The following is a 17,500-nucleotide window of genomic DNA, read 5'->3' on the forward strand; positions in this document are numbered from 1 at the left end:
CCTCAAATTGGAGAAGGAAGAATCAAAAACCAGGTCTAAGGACAAGGATAATCTAACATCTAAACAAAGATTGGCCCTCAAGAAACTACAACAAAGGGACAACATAATCATCAAGCAGTCTGATAAGGGGGGCTCCATCGTGGTATTGGACAAGTCCTATTATATTATGGAAGCAGAAAGGCAACTATTGGATAGTTAAGTAAAATCCAAATTGCCTGGGGATCCCACTCAATGCTTTGGAGTCCTCCTTTTGGATCTACTTGATGATGGTAGATATAAAGATTGATAGATGATGAAACATTTGATTATTTAAATGTTAAACATCCTGTAGTTCCGATATTTCATCACCTCCCCAAGGTCCATAAGTCCTTGGAGGAGGTAAACGGATGTCCTTTCGTCCCCGGAGTAGGATCTCTTTTTGAGAACTTGTCCAATTGGCTGGAATCTTTATTACAGCCTTTAGTGTATGGGTTACCATCCTACCTGAGGGATACGAAGCATCTTTTGAGATTGATGCATGACCATACTTGGAATGACAGTATGGGCTGGCTCACAGTTAATGTGGTCAGCCTGTATTCAGCCATTCCACATGATAAGGGGATAGAGGCCACAAAATATATGTTGGACAAATTTAGCGTTTATAATGCTGATCGTAAAGAATATATTGTGAGAGTGTTAGATTTTTTGCTAACGCGCAACTATTTTGAATTTTCAGTGAGTTTTTATATACAAAAACGAGGGACTGCTATGGGTGCGAAATTCGCACCAGCCTATGCCAATATTTTCATGGGCTAGTGGGAGCTGACACACCTATATGCAGATCAGAATCCCTACTTAAAATCCATAACCAGCTATAAATGCTACATTGATGACCTCCTCTTTGTATGGTCTAGCACTCAGGAAGATAGAGAGGCTTTCTGTCACTATCTCAACAATAATGAGGTGGGCTTAAGTTTTACTTTCAGCTTTGATAAAATCCAAATACCTTACTTGGACGTTATCTTGATAGGACTGCCCATGGAGAACAGGGTCAGCACATCATTATATGTCAAGCCAATAACATTGAATACATTCTTACATGCTAAAAGCAGTTCCTAAGGCTGCAACAGAATTGCTCTTAGGATGACAGCTTTTGGCGAGAGCGAAACTCTTACACACAAATTCCTTGAAAGAGGGTATAATAGAAATACCATATTAAGAGCCCTTAATGATGTCTCACAGAAGGATAGGTCATTTTTGCTTGAAGACGTAAACACACAAAAACCAGTGAGGAACAAGCCCACATTTGTGACTACATTTAGCTCACAATATTATGCAGTCTGTAAAATACTACGGAAAAATCTGCCAATTTTATTGGCAGATGATATACTGAAGGATGAAATCAGGGATGGTTGTTTTTTTTTTTTTTTTTAACCCCAGCAAGCCAGGGTGTACAAAAATTCAAAAGAAACTCAGCTATGCTCCTCTCCACGGAAATCCCCAGTAAAAGGCGAAAGACCTGCGTGTTCCGAAGAGAAACCAGAGTATAGGGATGGTTGTTTTTGCGTCCCCAAACGCAATGTAATGATTGGGAATCAAGTATCCTCTTCCTTACTTAAGAAACCCAAACCTAAGAGTAGTTGGCTGTCACAGAAAGTGCATTACAAATGTGGCAATAGTACGTGTAAGGCTTGCGGATATGTTACCGTAAGTAAGACCTTCCAATCTACAGCCACTCAAAACGTTTACTCACATTTTCACTGTACAAATTGTAGATCAACATTCATCATCTATCTGATCATTTGTTCAACATGTGACAAGCAGTATGTAGGTTGTACCCCTTGAGAGGCCAGAGAGAGGATACGAGCGCATCTCAATGATATTGAGCGAGGCAACCTAACTACAGGGGCCGCCAAACATTTTGTAGAAGTTCACCATGGAGATGTGAGAGACTTCATATGGACAGTTATAGAGCAAATCCCCAAGGTGATCTCTTCAAAAAGGAGGTCTTCTGGATCTTCACCTTGGGGACCAGACAACCATCAGGTCTAAACATAGAAACAGATCTGATCAATCACTGGTAAATCAAGTTGATATCTTCCCAAATTAATAAAATGAGTTAATATGATGATCCACTTTTGATGCTGGGGGGAACATAATAGTTCCCCCTCTTACATATTTGGTGAATATGGTTCCCTAGTGCATAAGTGGACCAGCCTTTAAGTATATACTAGGGAAATCTGAACTTAATATTCTATAGGGGTTAGATCTTAATAATAGAATAAACAAAAGACAGTGTGTGCTTAACTTTTAGATTTTAATTATTCAGGCAAGCAATATAGTGATACAGTCATGTTTTTTATGGATCAGCCTACTAAATATCCAATATCTTAGAGGACATTATTTTGTGGGTAATTAAACAGATCATACCATGACAACCATTATAACAAAAATCATAAAAATAAAATAAAAATGAAAAGGTTATCTTTGGAACATATGATAAGAAATATGTAACTCCCAGTAGTAGAACTATCTATCTACTTGCCCACTTTTGTCCTTAGAAATTTAGAATTTTTTAGAAATTAATAGTAATTCTTATATTATATAGTATATATATATATATATATAATATATATTATATATATATATATATATATATTTATTTATTTATATAACTATGTATTTATGTGGTTGTGTATTTATATTAGTATGTATTTATAAATTTATAAGATAAGGTAAAGAGTTCTGATACTTTTATATTACATACCTTTACAGGGAAGTTAACCAGCTGAGAGCTGTTCCCCTCCCCCATTAATATGGCTATTGGTCAGCAGGAAAGGACTTCAATAACCAATTACAAGTTAGGTAAGCCTATATAAGTTTGCATAGTAAGAATGGGCAGTATGCAGTCTATGAGTAAGGCTCCATAGGAGCTGAAACCCGTCAGACAAGTCCATTCTAGTGCCCCTAACAGCCCTTATATTCTGGCCATAGTTACACTCTATATCTTGCACACCTTTGTTTGTATTGTTGTGCATTTTACAATTTTTATTTACGCTTTATTAAACAATTTTTACAATAAAGGACTTCTTGTTTTGAGCTGCTGTCTGGACCCTTTATTTCACTGATATATATATATATACACACATACATACATATATACTGTATATATATATATATATATAATATATATATATATATATATATATATATATATATATATAGAGAGAGAGAGAGAGAGAGAGAGAGAGAGAGAGAGAGAGAGAGAGAGAGAGAGAGAGAGAGGAGAGAGAGAGAGAGAGAGAGAGAAGAAGCGTGAAAATAGCGCAAAAATAGGCACCTTCAGACCGCAAATGATAAATTATAAAAAATGTCAAAGTTTAATATGCCAAGTTAAAAACAGAATAACCGTAGCACGGTATATAAAAGAAATACAAAATACTTATCACATCACAATGTGAACAGGAACATTTGCAAACATGTTTCGTGCCTGCGCACTTGATCACTGCATAGGTAATTACCTGTGCACACCTGCTATTTAAAGGGGCAAGCACCCCTATGTATTTAAAGATACAGTTTCTGTATACTTTGATGTGCACGTATGTTGAAGTAATAGAGAGTATAGTTTAAACCTTTATAATTTAAATATATCTATCTAGGTATATTTATGCCTTTATATACTTTTATTATTTATATGAAAACTAGAAAGATATATTATATACTCACGTATAAACCATTAAAAAGAAAGAAAATTAGAGGAAATATTATTATTGTTTAATGGACTGGCCAATATAAGAATATGTGGCTTACTAATTGTAAAGTAGATCTATTAAGGATACCTGTGACAATTTATATGCTCTACCTTAAGAAAAACAAAAGATATATGATGTTTTATGTAAAAGTATCTAGATTTCTTCTGATGTTTAAGCCATGAGGAATGGTAGTCTTAAGGACAAACATCCAATATATTTCTCGCATGTTTAATTTATTCTCTCCTACTCGCCTCCCCTTTTCCAAAATGGACATGATCAATGCCTTGTATGCAAAGTTTTGAAATATCTGAATTGTGGCATTCCCTAAAATGTCTGGCCACTGGGGTGTCAGAAGTATCAGCATCTTCTAATGACCTCAAGTGTTGTAAAAATCTGTCCTTTAGTGAGCGTTTAGTTTTCCCTGCATACTGTTTTCCACATAATTGACAAGTTAATAAATACACTACGTGTGTAGTGGAGCAATTGATGTAAAATTTTATATTATGCTCTTGATCTGTAGTATTGGACTTAAATTTTGGTCCCTCCAAAACATGAAAACATGTCTTGCAAACCTAGGGTTTTTCCTAGGGTAATTCATTATCTCACTCAGATTTACCATCTGGTTCTAACCAGACGTGGTTACCTAAAAAAACAGGATTTTATAAATGCAGACGCCCAATTTGCAAGACATGTTTTCATGTTTTGGAGGGACCAAAATTTAAGTCCAATACTACAGATCAAGAGCATAATATAAAATTTTACATCAATTGCTCCACTACACACGTAGTGTATTTATTAACTTGTCAATTATGTGGAAAACAGTATACAGGGAAAACTAAACGCTCACTAAAGGACAGATTTTTACAACACTTGAGGTCATTAGAAGATGCTGATTCTGACACCCCCAGTGGCCAGACATTTTAGGGAATGCCATGTCAGGCTACAGATAAATGACATATATATTATATATATATATATATATATGTATATATATATATATATATATATATATATATATATATATATTATATATATATATATATGTGTGTGTAAATAAGACAGGGGAATGTGTTTATGTATGAAACCATATTTTTTATCAGATATTCTTTGAAATAGGATTGCAATTCTGATGTCAGGATTTGACTCAGAAACCCCCACAAATTGAATATACATCTCCAGGCTGAACTACAGACAGCATGTCCCAAGAAAACAAAAGGGAAAGCATTTGCTTCTTAATTAGGGAAGTGCAAATTCTTCATAGCACTTTGTACCCCATGCTATGAGTGAGGACGAGGTGTCTGGAATACCCTCTTGAAGCTGGGTCAAAATCATAGGGAAACAGTTTTCTATGCTCATAGGTGTTTATATTGGCTCCTAAACATCAAATACACGCCTGCATTGCTAGGCTAACAGAAAATATGTTGTATTGTGACTTTTACAACTACTCATAGATTGACCCCATGCTATGTGGGTGGGGCAGTGAAGGCCTTAGCCACAGACATGTGCTATGGGGTAACTTTGAAATTTAGCTGAGAGCAGACAGATTAGCATTTTACAATCCACGTTGCATAAGTGAAATTAAATACATTTACAAAGGGAATGAGGCCATAGTTTCACATATGTTTGAAATGATTCAATAATCCATATATGTATATATGTTGAAATGAAATATATTATATTAGATAGATAGATTGCTGCATGGGATATTTATACAGGAAATAAATTCAGAATTATTATAGATTAAAATAACAATTTTAATAATGACCATATTTTGAATTATATGTATATATAACATGCTTTCCTGTTTTCCAGATGGAACTAAAAGATGACACATACAGGGGCGATACATGGGATGAAATAAGTCATATCATATGAGATGCGCAATAAATGTTTATAAAGTTTTAAAATACATCTCTTGAAATATAGTGAGATGGATATATGGAAGTTACTTTGAGTGTGATATGACTATGAAATATTGACATCTGATATTGATATATACATTTTCTGTGTAGGCTAAATGAAATATAAATGCAACAAAAGAAATTTCCTAATGCAGTAAATTATAATATGTTTAATAGGAAAACTTGAATAGTTAGCAATAGAAATTATTTAATATAAATAATATGAGACACATGTTTCATATCAAAATGACCAGAGAGGTAATGTGATTCTACCCATCTGTAATTGATATTGTGAACTTATTAATATGAGGGAATTATGGCAGTTATTACACATTTTAAAGAAAAAATTTAAATGTTCAGAGATGTGTTTAAATGTATTGCTATGTTGTATATCTGCTGCCACCTAAGGGGCCAATACCGGTATAGCAGTTAAAGGGATTTAGCTGTTCAAAAAAAATAATAAAAAGGATGTGTTTCGTGGGGTGACCGAGGGCCAATCCAAATAGGACATCCCACCTAACCAATGGGGATGGTCCAGATCTCGTAGGGCCACTCCCATGGTTTCATAAATGAGTGAAAAACTTATTTAAGTAAATGCAGGAGGAAGAAAAAGGGACCACAGAGATTTGCTGACTTGAATGATCTACTGGCTGGGCGTTCAAAATACATTCATTCTGAGCAAGCTGATCTACCCTTTTCTCAGTGATTGCAAAATTGACTTATTTATTTTCTGAGATGAAACAAGGAATCCCTTGGTAACTGACTATCAATTTCGGTCATTTCGGTAAACGTATAGTATATATATATAAAAAAGAAAGAGGTTTGCAATTAATAATTTTAACACAGATATATGCATAATAGCTGTAGTTTAAAGTATAGTTGAAAGACTTAAAGGGAACAGTTTTATATTGTAGTTTATATTCAGTCTGTATATTGTGTTAAATACATATCCTCGATGCTAAATTGTTTTTATCTATACAACTATAGAGTTATAACTCAGAATTGGGTTTTTACATAAATAATATATACAATTTCTGATGTTTTAATAGAAGTATAGATTGTCCTATTGTTTAAATTAACACTGTTAGAATTGTGTTGCTTGGGTATTGAGCTGTTAAAGATTTTGGAACCTCATTATATTAACAGGGTAAAATTAAACTATAAATCATATTTCTGAATGTTGTAGCTGCTATTTTAGATCTCATTGTAATATTTTAAATGCAAGCTCTGAAAGGCTGGTTTTAAAGATAAATTTGCCATGAGCTTTGCATAGCAAAATTTATTTGAATAGTTTTAAACGGCATATAGTGTCGACCTCATATTCTAATTCTCACAAATATACCCATTTCAATATGTTCATAAATAATTTACTAATAATAAAGAATTCAGGTATTTATATTATTTTTGTTGTCTTAGTAGAAGTATATTGATTGTGGGTTCAGTCTAAAGAAAGATTGTTAAAATATATTCCCTTGCCATATACTCACACATTGTTTGGAGAATACGCTAATATGGAGGGCATTGCACGAGATATTATAAATAATTATCATATTGATATAGTATATTTGTGGTAAATAGAAATTATTATAGAAGAGAGAAAAAAAATGTCATATTTCAAATTGATATTTAGAAAATATAGAAGTTTCATTTTTTTTTAAAATTGAAATATTGATTTTCGTTTTCAAGGATTAATATTAATATTTTGAAATATTATTAAAAAATTAATTTTTTGAAAAATTAATAAAAATAAAATTTTTCATATTAAAAAATTAATAAAAAAATAAAAATTTTTCATATTTCAAAATTCATAAAAAATATTAATTTTTCATATTTCAAAATTCATAAAAATATAAATTTTCACATTTCACAATTAATCAAAAAATAAATTTTTCATATTTCAAGATTAATACAAATATTAATTTTGTCATATTTCAAAATTGATATTGATATTTTGAAGATATAATTTTTTTTTCCCCTCTCTCTTATTGGTCAAAATTGTATTAGCGTTTTATCTTATTAAGTACAAACACTCAAATAACAATGTCTTCAGCAAAAAATAATGCTAGCGTTTCTGTGCAAGATGAAATTGTGTCCTCCCCAAGGTCCTCTGTCAATGAAGTGATTCAGAAAAAACGCTCAAATTAGGACGCCATGATTCACATCATGACTAGACTTGATATTGGGGACGATGTTCCAGGTTATATTAATGAGTGTAAATGATAAGGCCAAAGATTTAGTTTAAAGATATGTGGTTTGAAGATGGGGAATTATACCAAATTTTACTGCAACTTATACAAGATGCACGAACTTAGGGGCGTGATGAAGTAATTTTCAAAACTTGGCCGATCCTAATGTATTTGAGCTGTGAGATGTCTAACCAAATGGCAGGACAGAACAGACAACTAGGGCGGCTAAGGGATGAAAATGATTCATTACGAGAATTTCAAGATGCCTTTATTCAGGCAAAGACAGAGGTTTTCCATGCTAGCCAAAAGGCTTCTGACTTAGATAAATATAATCAGGAATTAATGGCTGATTTTAAAGCTTTCGAAGGAAAGAATATAAAAAAGTGCCAAGATGAAATAAGATGAAAATAAAACTTAAAAGGCTAGATATCATGAGGCTGTAAAAACATACGAGCAGGCAATAAATTAAATTACAGAGACAAATTAGCAGCAATAAGGACTGGGACAGAAATGAGTTTCAAGATCCCAGTTGGAGGATAGACAAAGATACCCAAACTATAGCCCTAATATCAGGCCCAGAGGTAACTTTTTCCCTAGGCAATTTACATAACTCTGGAGGACCAGAAAATGATTACGCCTCAGATGAAAGGCACTCTAGCTCAAAACAATTAGTCCCCAGTAAGATCCAGTGATGTACCAAATAAAGTGTATGACACCCCCACAACAATTAAATTCCTAAAGAATACAGTACGGCCCATTTTCTAAAGGGGGGCCACTTCCATAATTGACCACTTAGAGGCCTTTGAAAACGCATTATCTATAATGAGTGTTACAAGTGAGCAGTTAAAAATTGAATTTCTACCCTGGGTATTTGAAAGTAATCATCACAAATTCTTTGCTTCACTAAACCATATGAAGATTCATTCCTGGAGCGAAACAAAACGACAATGCAGAAAAGAATTCGGACAACATCGCACTAAAACGGCTAAACTAAAACGAATAGCTGTATACGGTTTAAAATGTAGTGCAAATCAAAGTCCAATCGAGTTCCTTTCTGTATTGAAGAATGCGTACAGCATGGCTGAAGATGATCCCATATTTGAAGGTTCAGAGTTTGTGAATATATTTTTTGAAGCGCTACCCACACCCATCAAAATCAACTTAGCTAGAGATTTTTAGGAGAACTGTTCATTGGAATGGCTGATCAAAGAGAGTATGAAATTATACTCTATTCAGCAGTCCAGTGAACAGGGGAATAAAAGGGAGAAAAAGCCCAATCCTAAAATAGTGGCCGAAACTAGGGTGTCACCTGAACCCCTAAATTTGGAGTCTAAAAAGAAAACCTACGCGGAAGTGGCCAGAGAAAATGGGCCATCTCCACAGAGGTTTTAACTCTACCCCTCCCCCAACATGGGATGAGGCGCAGAGAGACTATAGCCAACGCGGGGGGAAACACTCAGGCGAATAACTACGCCCAAAGAGAATACCCACAGAATAATGGGTACCCCCGCAAAGGTAGATACAATAGACGGCTAAGGTATTCTCAGGATAACCAGACACCCCAAGTAAATAATACTCCCCAAAATAATAATGCTGAACAAATTGCACCCCAGGAACAACCACGCCAGGATAGAAATAGCAGCTCTAATTCTGAGGGGAACCAATGGTCCAAGAATCATTATTATGGGGCATCAAGAGATAGGCCCAGGAGTAGGGGTAACTTGTACAATCAAGTAGATCAGCTTAGTACCCAGCTAATTCGGTTGAGCGAACAAGTCGCTAATATGAGTCAAAAACTTACGGCTCAGCAACCGAACAATACTTTTTTAGGGGTACAGCCAGTGGTCAGCAGTGGACCACAGGCACAATCATAAACACTGCAGTATCACCTGAAAGGGAGGGGAGAGATATACAAAATGTAATAATAAATATCAAGGATACTAATCATGTCCTCTCCCCACAGACCGGAAACGGACGATTTAGCCGTGATGACAAGCCACCTCATCCGGGAAAAATTAACAAATCTCTTCCTTTGCAGCACTCTCTTAACCTTATTTCCACAGATGCAGTACACAAGAATCCAGCCGACCCTGTCATGGAGGAGGCCGGTAGGTATGAAACTTCCTCTGCACGGGAAAACGTGGCGAATTCAGGTAACACGTGGCGAAGCCCACAGATGTATGAGAATGCCAATTTTATGTGTGAAATGGTAGAAACTGCAGGGAGATATTATGTATTGGCTGAACTACAAGATTCAGTCTCCAACCCTATCATGGGATTAGTCGATACTGGATCTCAGGCAACTATTTTATCCCACAGGTACTACACACAGCTAAATGAGCTAACACCCCACAAACCTAAAATAAAAGAATTTGACGGTTCTCTAATAGGAGTTGGGGATGAGTCTCTAAAAGTTTACGGTACTGCCTGGCTAAGATTTAAATTGGGGAACAGGGTCATAAGACACCCTGTCATTATAGTGGATCTGCCAACTGATCGTTTAATTATTGGTAGTGATCTCCTGAAGCGATTAAGCACCATAATTGATTGCATAAATAATGTAATTTGGTCACAAGCTAAAAGGCCTATCAATTCTGAAAAATCTGGTATATCTCGCACCCGACATAGCTGTCACGTGGTGGAAGAGAAACCAGATGCTGTGGAGATTCATTTCAGGAATAACTCTGTACCTGAAATCACCATTCTACAAATAGATGATCAGACTCCTTTAAGTGGCTCTGATTGTAATACTTTTAAAATTTCGCCTGGAAAGATAGCGAATATTTCCCTAGATGACGATGCATTAACCATATCACTCCACAAGGGGGATCATAAAATCCCTAAGGGGGGAGGCCACGCTCGATACCTCACAGGGATTGAGAGAGTTAAAGAGGATCTATTTATCCCTATACAAATACATGACCTTGGTACAACAAAATATGCCAAGTTGAGTTTAAAACAGGAAGCTAGCTATATAAGCGAAGGCTTATTAGCACAGATAGCTGAACCTAAAGTGATAAAATATCTTTCTCCCCAAGACCACAGTGTCAGCAACCTGGATGACAGGTTTGAAAACTATAACATCACAGCTAAGTGCTTATTATCTATCTCTATAGGAAATAAGTCAGTGAAGCACCTGTTTTAGTTTTAAATACTCCCCATAATCAAATATACATTGGCAATGATATCTTACATAGATATGCCATACAAATAGATTTGATTAACTCTTGCCTCTGGAGCAGGTTAAAGGGGGACCCTGAAGTATTTCAGGATGAAAATGCAGCCCTGAAATCAAACCAGCAATTGCCATATGCTGTGAATATGCAGGTGTCTAGCGATGTTATAATTCCTGCTGGGGCTGATAAATTTCTTTTACCCTTACAGGTAAAGAGAGGTCAGAAATTAAAAACTTCTGAAACACTAATTTGCCTCTCCCATAGAATACAAAATCGGGGTGTCACAGTAACCTACACTCCTATGGTGAATATTGGAACTGTTCCAATACATATTATTGTGCATAACATGACCCCACAGGATATAACATTATCCAAGGGAACTACCATAGGATATGCACTGGAATCAAGTTATTACACTTTTGGATTCCAGAATAATGTAAGTGGGCTGATCCCTGAAGGATACTTAACTGAAGAACAATTAATAGAACAATCCTTTGCATCTATGCCAGAGGGTCTATTTAATATTCAGTCTATTTATCCCTTCAGCTCAGAGGAAGGCATCTGTAAAATTGAAGAAGCCTCACTAGTGTTTGATCAGCCAATCAAACAGCAAGATTACCCCAATACCCAGAGTCATGGGAGCAATGTAAATTATAATCAAGGGGATCTCACCTCTAGGTTGGAAGAAGCCTATGAAATAGGACAGCCTGAAATCTTTCCAGGATTTCAGCAAATAGTCGAGGAACAAATATCCTTAGCTAATGGCTGTTTCAGCGATGATGAACGCCAACTGCTGCAAGAACTCCTGATGGAGTACAAGGATATTTTCGCTAGGGATTCTTACGACTGTGGTACTACCGACTTGCACATTGCAAGGATACAAACAGATCCCAATGCACCACCTGTCTTTATTAAACAATACAGACTTCCTTTAGCCTCATATGATTCTCTCGCAGAAATCATAAGGAACTTGGAAGAAAGGGGTATCATACGACAGGTGCACAGCTCTTATAATAATCCTATTCTAGGTGTCCTTAAGCCCAATGGACAATGGCGTTTGTGTGCTGATTTAAGACAGCTAAACAAATGAGTGTACATGTCTGGTTGGCCTGTACCATTCATTGACCAGTGCCTAGCACAAATGCAGGGATCCAAAATATTCACTGCCATTGATTGTGCACAGGGATATTGGACCATCAAGGTACATGAGGAGGACCAGTATAAGCTGGCATTCTCCTTCCAAAAGGTCCAATATGCATTCCAGAGACTGCCATTTGGATACATAAATTCTGGACATGAATTTGCTGTATTCATGCATAAGGCTATGCCTGATGCACTGGAGAGGGGGACCTTATCTTATGTTGATGATGTTTTAATCAAAAGCACAGACTTTGAAAAAAACTTCACAGAGCTTAAACACGTCCTCAGCCAACTTAAAAGGGCAGGTGTCAAATTATCCCTACAAAAAGCTCAATGGTGCCGCACCCGTGTAAACTTCTTGGGACATGAAGTTACTTCTGAAGGGCTTAATCCTCAGAAGAAAAAGGTTGAAGCTATAGTAAATTCTAAAAACCCAACTAACTTAAAGGGAATTGAGATTCATTCCTGGGTATGACGAATTATTCTCGCAAATTCATTGATAATTATGCAGAGTTAGCTAAACCACTACTACTTCTTCTAAAGAAGGATGTGAAATGGCAATGGAGTGAGTCTCAAGAGACAGCCATCAAAGAGCTGAAGAGAAAACTCACGCAAGCACCTTGCTTAGCATACCCTGAAGGTGGTAAAACCTTTCTACTTAGAACAGGGTACACAGATGTAAGCATGAGTGCTGTTTTATACCAAAAGCATGATAATTTAAACAAAGCCATTGCTTATGCGAGCAAAAATCTATCCCCAGTAGAAATAAAGTTTAGCGATTGCGAAAAAGCCCTCTTATCTACTGTATGGGCTCTACAAAATTTCTGCAGCTATATACAGGGCGAGAAAATTATTGTAGAAACGGCCCACCAGCCGCTGCTATATTTGCAAAGTGAGAGAATAAGAGATGGGAATTTGTCAAATAGCCGCATAACAGCGTGGACTCTTTCCTTACAAGGCCGGCCATTAGAAATTCGCTGCAAGCAGAATAAAAAGAATCCAGTCGCACATGGGCTTGCTGAGCTCCACGACTGTACTGCTAAAGATCCGGGGGAAGAATTATCAGACAATGATTTCCTGGAGGAGCAATTGCTTTCCCCATATAAAATGTACAATGAGGACCATTGTCAAACATTACCTTGGGTATATGTTGATGGTTGTTCTTACCATGCCACTATTGATAATGAGCGCAGATTAGTCGCTGGCATTGGTATAACTTGGGCAATTAGCAGAACTAACTGCTATTCTAAAAACCATTGAAATGGCTATTGAACATGGTATTCATGAATTTGTGATCATAACTGACTCAAATTATGTGCGTGACAGCTTTGTTGAATACCTGCCAACTTGGAAAAGAAATGGCATGCAGAAAAGCAATAACAAACCAGTCAAGCATGGCAAGTTGTTCTGCGAATTTGACAATCTGGTGGTATCCAATGATTTAACCATACACTGGAAAAAGACCAAGGGTCATTCCAGGGTTCTAGGCCCAGATAAGGAAGGCAATGATCTTGCGGATTAATTAGCCAAACAAGGAGCCATAACTGGAGAACTCCTTAATATTGACCATTTAATGGGTGCAATTCAGGTAGAAGCCATTACCAGAAACCAGGCCAAACAACAGAGTGAGCCTAACCTGGTACAATGGAGTCAGGATTCTCCTAGTGAGGACCTGATCACTAGTCAAAAAGAAGACCCCATTGTAGGCATCTTCTATAAACACATAGAAGATCCTGAAAGCAACCCCATATCAAAAGATGATTGTATTGGCAAAGAAGATCTTAGAATCTTAATAAAATCTAGATCACAATTCAAGTTACAGGATGGTTTGTTAATTAGAACCTCCAAAACTGGCATCCAGCAATGGGTAGTACCCACCAAGTTCAGAGGTCTAATGCTTCAACATGCCCATGATGCTCCCACATCTGGTCATCGTGGTGCCAAACTCACGTATGAAATATTGCGTGATTACGCTTTTTGGCCACACATGTTGAAGGATGTTCAAACCTACTGTCAAGGGTGTTTAATCTGTCCACAGTTCCAACCCACTGCGCCAACGCATAGAGCACCATTGCAGAAAAGGGGGATGGTAATGCCATGGTCAGATATACAAATTGATTTTATTGGTCCGGTAACAAGGTCATCAAGAGGTAACAAATACATGTTAACCGTGACATGCCTGTTCACTAAATGGGTAGAGTGCATTAGTGCACCTAACAATAGTGCTGAAACTAGGGATGGGCGAATGTGTAAATTTTCAAATTTCGAATGTAGAATGAATGTTATTACCGAAATTCGAATTCTAAATCCGAATGTCGATAAGAATGAATATTCTTAAAAATTCAAAAATCGAATTTTATTTACAGTTTTCGAATGTCACTTTCGAATTCGAATGTTTATAATTATATAGAATGTCCACATTCAAAATTTCGAGTTAAACATTCTATTTAACAAATACTATTCAGAAGTTCAATAGTTCATGTGGTAGGGCGGGAATCTAGTAAATTGATACATAATAGATACAAATATATCATTTCAAATGTTTCCATATAGAATATTGCATAATTCAAATATTACATTTAAAGAAAGCATTAGAAATACTATTACAAACATATAAATTTTAATTTTTCAATTTCGAATATTGCATAATTCGAATATTACATTTAAAGAAAAAGCATTAGAAATACTATTACAATCTAAATTCGAATTTTTCGAATTCAAATACACGTATTGCATAATTCAATTCGAATATTACATTTAAAGAAAAAGCATTAGAAATACTATTACAATCTAAATTCGAATTTTTCGAATTTGAATATTGCATAATTCGAATATTACATTTAAAGAAAAAGCATTAGAAATACTATTACAATCTAAATTCAAATTTTTCGAAAAGAATATTTTCGAATGTAATTGTAAAATTCGAAGCCGAACATTCGAAAATCGAATGTTAGAATGTTATGTAAACATTCGAAATTCGATTAGAATGAACGAATGTGTTAAAATTCATGCCGTTTTTCGAATGTTGCAAAACATTCGCCCATCCCTAGCTGAAACATGTGCAGCGTTGCTCATCAACCATGTATTTTCCAGATTTGGTTTGCCCCAAAGAATCGAGTCAGATCGGGGGACCCACTTCACTAGCGAAGTGATGACCAAAATGTGGAAAATACTAGGGGTTAAAAGAAAGCTCCATATTGCTTATAGAGCTGCCTCAAGTGGTGGTGTAGAGCGTTACAACCAGTCCATTGTTAAAATCCTCAAAAAGTTTGTGAGTGAAACGTGTAAAGACTGGGATGTAAAACTACCTCTAGTCCTAATGCATTAAGAGCAACTCCAAGTAGTGCTACCAAGATGTCACCTTTTGAACTGATGACTGGTAGAAGAATGGTTCTACCTCAGCATCTGCTGTACCGTACATCAGAGCAAAACTTGATAAACGCTGCCAATACACATCAATATGTGGAGAACCTAAGAAAGCAACTGCAATATGCCTTTGCATTTGCTCAAAGGAATTTAGAAAGAGCTGCAGCTGCCACTAAAACCTATTATGATCTCAAAACATCCAAAAAGGAATATGACATAAATGATAAAGTTTATCTTTATAACTTTGGAAGAGATCAGGTTAGGGAGAAGAAATTTCTTCCCTCATGGAAAGGTCCTTTTGTCATTACTGACAAAATATCTCCAGTGGCCTATAAAATAAGGATCCCCAAAAATGAAAGTTTCATAGATAAATGGGTCCATATCAATCAATTGCGGGCATGTCATCCTCGATCCCAACTACAAGTCATAGAGGGAGAATGAAGTGTCATATCCCCAAATGCACTAAAGACATACTGTAGTTTAAAGATGCCTAGCTGATGAACATGAAGGCTCAAAAATGACAGACTCTCTACATAGAAGACTGTCTATGGTGTGTACGGTCAACATCCTCACCAAATACCACTGACTTTGATCCAATTCAAATACATGTGTCCTACATATATTTGAGTTTGAAATGGGGAATTATGTCAGGCTACAGATAAATGACATATATATTATATATATATGTGTAAATAAGACAGGGGAATGTGTTTATGTATGAAACCATATTTTTATCAGATATTCTTTGAACTAGGATTGCAATTCTGATGTCAGGATTTGACTCAGAAACCCCCACAAATTGAATATACATCTCCAGGCTGAACTACAGACAGTATGTCCCAAGAAACAAAAGGGAAACATTTGCTTCTTAATTAGGAAGTGCAAATTTCATAGCATTCTGTACCCCATGCTATGAGTGAGGACGAGGTGTCTGGAATACCCTCTTGAAGCTGGTCAAAATCATAGGGAAACAGTTTCTATGCACATAGGTGTTAATTGCTCCTAAACATCAAATACACGTCTGCATTGCTAGCTAAACAGAAAATATGTTGTATTGTGACTTTTACAACTACTCATGGATTGACCCCATGCTATGTGGGTGGGGCAGTGAAGGCCTTAGCCAACAGACATGTGCTATGGTGTAACTTTGAAATTTACTGAGAGCAGACAGATTAGCATTTACAATCCACGTAGCATAAGTAAAATTAAATACATTTTACAAAGGGAATGAGGCCAATAGTTTCAGATATGTTTGAAATGATTCAAATAATCCATATATGTATATATATGTGGAAATGAAATATATTATATTAGATAGATAATTGCTGCATGGGATATTTATACAGGAAATAAATTCAGAATTATTATAGATTAAATAACAATTTTAATAATACCATATTTTGAATTATATGTATATATAACATGCTTTCCTGTTTTCCAGATGGAACTAAAAGATGACACATACAGGGCGATACATGGGATGAAATAAGTCATATCATATGAATGTGCAATAAATGTTTATAAAGTTTTAAATACATCTCTTGAAATATAGTGAGATGGATATATGGAAGTTACTTTGATGTGATATGACTATGAAATATTGACATCTGATATTGAAATATAAATTTTCTGTTAGGCTAAATGAAATATAAATGCTAACAAAAGAAATTTCCTAATGCAGTAAATTATAATATGTTTAATAGGAAAAATTGAATAGTTAGCAATATAAATTATTTAATATAAATAATGATAGACACATGTTTCATATCAAAAGGACCAGAGAGGTAATGTGATTCTACCCATCTGTGATTGATATTGTGAACTTATTAATATGATGGAATTATGGCAGTTATTACACATTTTAAAGAAAAAATTTAAATGTATTGCTATGTTGTATATCTGCTGCCACCTAAGGGCCAATACTGGTATAGCAGTTAAAGGATTTAGCTGTTCAAAAAAAAATAATAAAAAGGATGTGTTTCCGTGGTGACCGAGGGCCA

At 35.6% G+C, this 17,500-nt stretch overlaps 1 protein-coding gene and 1 non-coding gene across 2 annotated transcripts in view; both read right to left on the reverse strand.

The window, feature by feature from the left end:
- The window catches only part of DNAH5 (dynein axonemal heavy chain 5), a 1,563,391-nt gene that overhangs the window by 1,155,168 nt on the left and 390,723 nt on the right, over nucleotides 1–17,500 (reverse strand).
- Nucleotides 1,412–1,527, reverse strand: LOC128661868 (U5 spliceosomal RNA). Its single transcript, XR_008402648.1, has one exon. It is a non-coding gene; the product is annotated as a U5 spliceosomal RNA (small nuclear RNA).

This window comes from Bombina bombina, chromosome 5, assembly GCF_027579735.1.
Source record: "Bombina bombina isolate aBomBom1 chromosome 5, aBomBom1.pri, whole genome shotgun sequence".
Lineage (NCBI taxonomy): Eukaryota > Metazoa > Chordata > Amphibia > Anura > Bombinatoridae > Bombina > Bombina bombina.